This window comes from Gracilinanus agilis, chromosome 5 (assembly GCF_016433145.1).
Source record: "Gracilinanus agilis isolate LMUSP501 chromosome 5, AgileGrace, whole genome shotgun sequence".
Classification (NCBI taxonomy): Eukaryota; Metazoa; Chordata; class Mammalia; order Didelphimorphia; family Didelphidae; genus Gracilinanus; species Gracilinanus agilis.
In genome coordinates this window covers 174,036,026-174,044,967 of record NC_058134.1, presented here as the reverse complement: position 1 = coordinate 174,044,967, position 8,942 = coordinate 174,036,026, and positions in this window count along the sequence as shown.

Sequence of the window (8,942 nt, the reverse complement as noted above, 5' to 3'; positions counted from 1 at the left end):
AGAGAGAGAGAGAGAGAGAGAGAGAGAGAGAGAGAGAAAGAGAGAGAGAAGTATATGTTGTCTCCCTATTAGAAATAAGCTTTCTGAGGGGGAGAAACTGCCTTTTTTCCATTTGTTTTATCCTCCATGCCTGGCACATAATAGGTGTTTAATAAATGCTTATTTCATTGAAATGAGAACAGGGGCTGAATTTTGCCTTCTTAATCTCAGCACTTTAACACATAGTCAGCAATAAATAAAAGTTTATTGATGGATTGAGTGCTGAACACTGAGCATTATAGCAACAGATATAAGTAAGCAAGACAATCACTGATTTCAATGAGTTTGCATTCTAACGGGAGAAAATAACATGTAAAGGCATGGTTGAAAATATATAGGGAGTGGGATTTTAGAGTGTTATGGTGAGTCTGTAATTCTCCAACAAATGAGAAGGAATTCCAGGTTCTGGGCAAGAGAAAGTTGAAGCTCACCTCAGAGTTGGGGGTCCAGAGAAAGTCTAAAGATTGTTTTGGGGAAGGCAGAGAGAGAGAAATGAGAATGGTAATCAGAGTATGAGTGACCTGCCATGGAGATGGCTGGAAAGAACATGGAGACCTGATGCCCATGTGTCCAAGAAGAGAAGGTGAAAGCTTTGTTGGCCTTTTAGGGTATGCTGTGTTTTAATAGCTAGTAATACAATCCTTGGACAGTGGTATAAGACTGCTCAGAGGTAGAAGCCATACAATATAAAGGAAAGCACCCGAGGAAAATCATTTAAGTTACTGGACAACCTGTAACTACACCATTCTCCTTTCTGTTAATACCATTATCTTTGGGCTGATTTAGAAAATAATACTTCCCAAAGCCTAGACTCTGGTTTTATTTGTGTTTTTTTTATTAGCTGCCTACTATAGACAAGTTAAAACTAGGAGAGAGGCTAATGCTCCTGTGAAAGCTATTGGCATCATTTGCTGCCTTCCCATCCCACAGATTAAACTCCCCCTGCCTTCTTCATTGTGGTGATGCTGGCATGGTTTCTTGGCATTGTTCATAGCTTTATTCATAGATCAATCAATCAACAAACATTTATCACCATGTGTGGCATTGTGCTGGGCAAGGGGGTTGGGGGGGGGTGGCTAGAAATACCAAAAAATAAAAAGACTCCTACTCTGGAGGAGCACAGAGGGATCAGGCAGCCATATATGTGGTGTGATATTAGAGAAGCCAAGAAAGCTCCTCAAATCAACAGTATCTCTTCCACCAGCTTCCCTTTGCCCCATAAATTTCCATCATCATTCATTCCTTTGGGCTAGATGATTGGAGTCTGTTTTTGGAATATAAATGTTATCCTGGAGGGACAATGACACACTAAGCCCTTACCATCCATTAACACCTTAGGGCAAATTAGTTTATCAGTCCCTTTGCAGAAAGAAGTTCCCTAAGGGATAGAAGCCTGCTTAGTTTTGCTGGAGGGTTTCAAAAAGGTCTGCAGCCTAAGGCCTTGTCCAACTCAGGCCCATAAAGGAAGATAATCCTCTCTTATTTCATATTTATCTTTATACTCTCACCTCAAAAGGAAGTGGGTTGGATAAGTTATGTAAGAAGTCTTATTGTTTCTTTGTTCACCCAAATGGCAAGTTTGTGCTTTCCAACGTGGCACTAGCAGAAAACTTCACTCTTCTAACAGAGAAGTCCCCAAAATGCATAACTGAGTGGCTAAAAGAAGCAGCTATCCAGTGTGCTTGCCAGGGCCTGCAGGCTGAGAACCTTCCTAGCCAGATTATCCATCTCCTTCAGCGAGCTGGTGATCTGCCGACTCCCTCAGACATTTCATTATTTTCACAGATGGTTTTGTTTTCCCTTTGAAGAACTCACTGCCTCCCAGAGAACAAATACATGTCATACAGAAATTTTTTTAAAAAGTAAAAACCCCCGGAAATCACAAATACATATAGAAAAATCAATCCAGAAGTAGTTGTTGAATCTGAACCCTGTGCCCATTTATAAAAGAGTCCTCTGCCTTGGAGAAGCTTTTAGCCTTTCTGGTGGTATTATTTTTAATTAAACCTAAGGCATATATCCTAATGTGATATAATGGAAACGAATGACCTGGGAATCTGGAAGTTTTTGTTGGTCAATTATTCAGTTCCTTCTGACTCTTCAAAACTCCCGTTTGGGGTTTTCTTGGCAAGGATACTAAAGTGGTTTGCCATTTCCTTCTTCAGCTTTCTGTACACATGAGGAAACTGAGGCCAACAGGGTTGGTCCAGATTCACATAGCTATTAAGTGTCAGATTTGAACTCAGAAAGTTGAGTCTTCCCAACTTCAGACCTGGCACTCTTTCCACTGTGCCACCTATCTGCCCATATCAAAGCATCAGGAAGACCTTGGGTCAAGTCTTAGTTTTGACATAATCTAGGCTGTGACCAGCTCTCAGGTAACTCTTTACCACTGAAGGGTTAGAATTATAGATTGTGGATCTACGTTAACAGAAAGAATGTCCATCCTAAGTGTTCCTCAGACTGAAGAAATCACTGATTGGAATGAAAAAGACCAAAACATGTAGTATGACCTCCTAGGATGCGACCAATATGTTCCAAGACCTTTCTCATAAGGTGAAAATCACACATAATAACAAGCACCATTATTGAATAAGTATCTCTTCTATGAACATATCCTAGACACTTTGTGACTTCTTAGGCTTACCATAATATCACAACTCTTGCACTTCGGGACCATTATTAATAACAAAATAGCATTAAGGAAACAAAGAGGAGCACTGCTCTGATGAAGACTTCAAAGATTGAATGTTTGGGACAGTGCAATGTAATGACTGATACTAACACCTCTTAGGGCTAAAATGAGTGTGATTGGTTGAATTGCTGATAGACTCTATGCTCGTTGGGGAAATGGCACAGACTTATTGTGTAATTAAAAGATTTTATTTTATGGATTTTTCTGCCTTTATTTTTTCAATTACCAATCCCATATATCTGAATGGCATATGTTGAGTTCACATAAAATGAGGTCCTACTGTATACAACAATTCAGCTAGTGGTTTTTGTTTTTAGAGATACCTAAGTGCTACTGAAAGGGGGGCTTGCAGTGATTTCATTTTCTGTTGCTGTCATGAGTTTAATATCAAAGGCTTATATTTAGGGCCCTGAACAAATTATATCTATATATAACACATATATTTATACCCTTTAGTAGCATACCAGAATGGGAAGAGTAGTGCTAGACTTGGAATTGGTAGGTCCTGTGTTTGAATTCCATCTCTGTTGCTTCCTAGCTGAGTAATCATGGGCCAGGAATTTATGCCTGAGAACTCCTTTTTTCTGATCTGTAAAACGGGTTGTTGTGAAAGTTAAATAAGACGATGTATATAAAGGGCTTGGAAAACCTCAAATCTCAGCATAGATATCAGGTATTATTTAGACATGTCAACATCTACTAATGTAGACTAGTTCATTCAGAAATATCAAAGCATATGCACTATTTAAAGATCAGGATTATAGTCAGATTATAAATAAAGCAGTGCCTCCTCTCTAAGACTGGGTGCAAAAGGAAGGAGAAGTACTCTTGTTGGCTAGTAATGTGAGAGCTGGGTACCTAGGAGATGAGGTGGATAGAGTGTTATTCCTGGAGTCACAAAGACTCATCTTCCTGAGTTCAAATCTGGCCTCACATATTTACTAGTTGTGTGACCCTGGGCAAGCTACTTAGCCCTGTCTGCCTTGATTTCTTTATCTGTCAAATGAGCTAGAGAAGGAAATGGCAAATCACTCCAGTATCTTTGCCAAGAAAATCCCAGGTGAGGTCATGACTGAATAATAGAATGAAAACTCTCCAGAGAGAACAAATATAGCTTACATCCTGGAGTCATCATCTCGCTCACATACTCTGCCCAGGAGCAATTTTGTGACTAAGGACAACTATAGAGTATAGGAGGTATTTGACAAAAACTACTGAGAAAACTGTTAATGAGTATGGTAGAAACTAGGCATAGACCAACACCTCATGCCATATACCAAGGTAAAATTAAAATGGATACATGATTTAGAAATAAAGAGTGATATCATAGACAAACAGGGGAGCACAAAATAGTTTACTAGCCATACCTTAAGGATGAGGGAAGAATTTATGTCAACATAAGAGATAGAGAACTCAATGAGATATAATATAGATAATTTTAATTACATTAAATTGACAGGTTTCTGCACAAACAAAAGCAATGCAACCAAGATTAAAAGGCAAACTACAAACTGGAGAAAAATCTTTATAGCAAATCTCTCTCACAGAGGCTACATATCTCAAATATTTAGGGAATCAAATTTATAATAATAATACAAAGCATATTCCAACTGAACAGGCAATTCTCAGATTAAGAAATTAAAATTATCTTTAGTCATATTTTAAAATGCTCCAAATCACAAATGAATAGAGAAATGCAAATTTAAAAAAAATGAGGTACCATCTCACACGCATCAGGCTGACTAAAATGACAAAAATGTTAAAAGATAAATGCTAACAGGATTTGGAAAAATCATGAACTAATACAACCATTCTGGAGAGCAATTTGGATCCATGCCCAAAGGGCCATCAAACTGTGTCATACCCTTTGACCTAGCAATACCAGTACTAGATCTGTATCCCAAAGAGATTAAAGATAGGGGGAAAGAACCTACTTATACAAAAATACTTATAGCAGCTCTTTTTGTGGTAGCAAAGAATTAGAAATTGAAGAGATGTCCATTAATTGAGCAATGGATGAAGAAGTTGTAATATATTCTTCTAATGGAATAATACTATTGTACCATAAGAAATTATAAAAAAAATAATAATCACAAAAAAGCCCTGGAAAGACTTATATGAAGTGATGCAAAGTGAAAAGGACCAGGAGAACATACACAGTAACAACAATGATCCATGACAATCAACTGTGAATGACTTAACTATTATTAACAAGGTACAGGTCCAGGATAACTCTAAGAGACTCATGACAAAAAAAAAAAATGTCCACTGCCATAGAAAGAATGGACAGATTCTGAGTGTAAATTGAGATGTGCCATTCTTTACTTTATTTCCTCCATAAATTTTGTCTGGCATAAGCAATATGTGTCTTTATTCACAATATTTCAAACACAGAAATATGTATTATGAAAACATATGTGCAACCTGTATCATATTACCTGCCTTCTTGGTGGGATGGGAGGGAGAGAGAGAACATGGATTTTAAAGCATCAGAAAATGAATATTAAGAAGTTGAATTGACATGTAATCTGGAAAAAAATAAAATTTATAGAAACAAAATATAAGAGGAAGGAATATGTTGTCACCCAAGGTGCTACAAGGTTAAATGATATAATAGAAGGAGATTGAGTTGAAAATCAGGAGAGCTAGTTAAGGCCTATGCTTTGTAATGGCTTACTATGTGAACTTAAGAAAGTTATATAACCTTGCTATTTTTGATTTTCATAAATTTTTAAATGAGAAGAACATAATCTCTATCCATTGCTTTATATAATTATTAATAGACTAACATGATAAAAACACATACTATAAATAAAAGTGACTTCAAAAGTTATTTGTTATTTTTTCAAAAAAAAAACTATGATAGAATTTGTTGTTATTAATATTATATTTCTTACTCATGGTTCTCTCAGGTGAGGATTATGGGAAATTGACAGGTGAGGATACCAAGCTAAAATATCTTCACTATTTTAAAATATCTATGATCCTCAGGGTCCATTTTTCTTCCAACAATGTAAAGTTTTGAATATTCCCTATCTTATTAGTATCTTCATATGTTATCCAAAAATATTCATCCTCTGTAGGCCAACTTTCTGTTGTTAAGAATCTTCTCTTCTTAGAGAAACAGCTCATTGATCAGCATAGAGAGTCTATAACTAGACTCATCGGTACTTATTTTGTCATTGAGTTATTTTTCAATCACATCTGACTCTTTTTGGCACCATTTGGGGTTTTCTTAGCAAGGATCCTGAATTATTTTGCCACTTCCTTCTCCAGCTCATTAAAACGATGAGGAAACTGAGGCAAAGAGCTGCATGACTTACCCAGACTCATACAGTTAGTGTCTAAGGCTATATTTGAATTCAGATCTTCCTGACTCCAGCCTGGTGCTCTATGCACTGAGCCACCTAGCTGCCTAAAGACTTATCCATTAGTTCAACAAATATTTAACTGCATGATATACAAAAGAACACTATTTTAGGTGAAATACAGTTGAGTTAATAAACATCCTCTGCCTTCATAAAACTACATTCAAATAGGAGGAAATTAATCCTGATAACCAACATTTAAATAGCACTTTAGGCAAGATGTGCATGGAGCATAGGCCTGGTGTGCCAGATCAATGTGAGGGAGCATTCTATTTGGCTTTGGTGATGAAGGAAGGTACCATGTTGTTCCCTGAGGTCGAGGGTCGATGGGAACAACTCTTCTGAGTTGCCTGGCCCACCAGGGCTGTGTAAATTCTATGCATGACTCTAAATCTGTTAATAAACTGTGAGATAGACAGGACTTCTCTGATAGCCCATAGCTTAAAATCACAAAATGTAGGTCCAGAGGAATTAAATGATTCAAAGTCACCCAACCAGAAGGTATAGCATTATGACTGCGCCCAGGTTTTCTAACTTCAGGTCCACAGTGTTTCATACGGCCACATACTTTCTATCTTGGCACCATCTGCCAGAGTTTAGAAACAGCAGGCATAGCCTTTGAGAAGCCAGGATTACCTATATATCACAAGGAAGCAGCAGAGAAGGAAGCCTCGGATTACCTGTAATATAGCCAAAGTAATTGGATCACGAAGGGCAAGTTTTTATAAGTTTACCAGCCATGCTATTATCCATAAACCTCAATGGTAGTAATTTTGAGAAAGTGACATTTCTTCCCCCCCCACAATACATTATAAAGAATTCCATTCTCTATTTGAAAGGTGAGAGACTTGGAAAGGCTTAGGAGGTGGATGGGGTCTGTATTGGTGTGCTGGGGGAAGATTCACTCTGAGTGAGTGATTGTTAAATTTTCAATGTGAGCATCTACACCTTGGAAATTGGCAAACACTATCAATCAGTGCTTGGTTTATTGTTTTGTTGATTACTTAGACTCAAAAAAGGAACGGAGAAAATCTTTATAATACAAAACTAATTTTAAAAGTATTTCTTGAATATACTGGGGAGAGGGACTGGAGAAGATCCATTTGTTGACACACCTGACAGGTTATACCTGAAAACGACTTAAAAACAGAAGTCACCAATAAAACTTTTTAAAGGGAAGGAGGAAGTATGTTGTGTATGTGTGGAGAGAGAAAGAAAGAGGGAAGGAAGAAGAGAGAAGAGGGAAGTGAGGACAAAAGGCAGGTAGTCAGAGACAAGAGACAAAGATGGACCCAGTGAGTGAGTTTAAAATAGAGAAAGAGAGATAGGAAAAATGAATTGAGTTAAAATTAAAATTCTCTGGAGATTGGGTCTTAATTTGTATGATTTTATTAAATACTTTTAAAAGTGAGTCAGAGAGAGAAAAGTCAAAGCCACATATGGCTTTCTATTCCCTTTGCAAGCTTCTTCCCCTAGCCAGCACTTTTCCCACTCTGGTATTCTCCTAGCTAAACACCAGTGCTCACCTAGCTACCTGCTCTCACCTAGTGATTCTGAAGCCCTGTTTCCTTTCCCCAGTCCAATTTTGTGAGTCCCTCTGATTTGGCAGACTCTGACTTCAGTTCTGATCAGAGACAGGTCCTCCAGATGGCAGGTCTCATGTCAAACAAGAGGCAAGCTTCTCCCTGATGCCAGGAAGCCTCAGAGGCCTGTGACATCCCCCCAGAATTCATGTGTCCCCCTTAAGTAGTTTGTTGACAGATTTTTCAAACTCAATATGAAACTTTCCCTTTAAAATTTAAGACATCTTAGAATACCAATACAAAGAAAAGTAGTGCAGGCTAGTGTTAAATCCTCACAAGTGACTTGTCAATAAAATTAGAAATCTCTCCTCATACCTTCAGTATAGTCAAAATGTATCCCATTCTTGAGACCGAATTAGTAAAAAGCAAGGAAAGAAACAGCATTCTTTTGGAGGACATATAATAATTTTCTAAGTTTCTAAACTAAAAACATATTCATTGAGAGTTTAAAATTCTCTTGTCAAAATGGACTGAATTCCTCATGATTTTATCATGCAAAAGATAGGTCGAGATTATATCTAGATAAATTGCATTTCTGTCATTAATACATAGATGTTGCTAAACACAAGCAAAAGTATCTTTACTAGATATCATGGGGATTTTATGCACAAAAGGGGAATAACTTAAAATCTATGGAATCATATTCTTGGCTTTTAGAATAAGAATGCTTTCCCCCCCCTAAGATATGTGGTGATGTGATGAGGAAGGAAACAGGGGGGAGAGGTTAATTTGGGTAAGATTTGTCTAAGAAAAAAGGCAATTTCCACATGCCCAATCAGACTGCATCGATTATTCTCAGAAATGTACAGTGTAATCTGCCACAGGATTCAACTGTGTATCTGTCTGAGTTGATAAGAAAACCAAATAATGCCCACCTAGAAAAAAATGCCACTAGATTCTATTACAGAGGCAAAACAAATCAGATGCCAAGTTAATGAAAAGGATCCCTCTTCATTATAACAATCAATCAATCAACTTCCACATGACTCCTAACAAAGAGACTCAAGGAAACACAGTGCCTCCAATAAAGAGATTTTCTGTAATGTGATCTTGACTTCTGATAGTTTATCGTCATTTTTAATAATGTTGCTAGGAAATAACGAGGTAATAGTCACTCACATCTATTGGGTGCTTGAAGATTGACAACACATTTTCTCAAGAACAATTTTGGATGTAGGTAATATAAGTCTCTTACATCTTTAATGGTTTACCTCCTCATATATATATATATATATATGTATATACATATACATATAT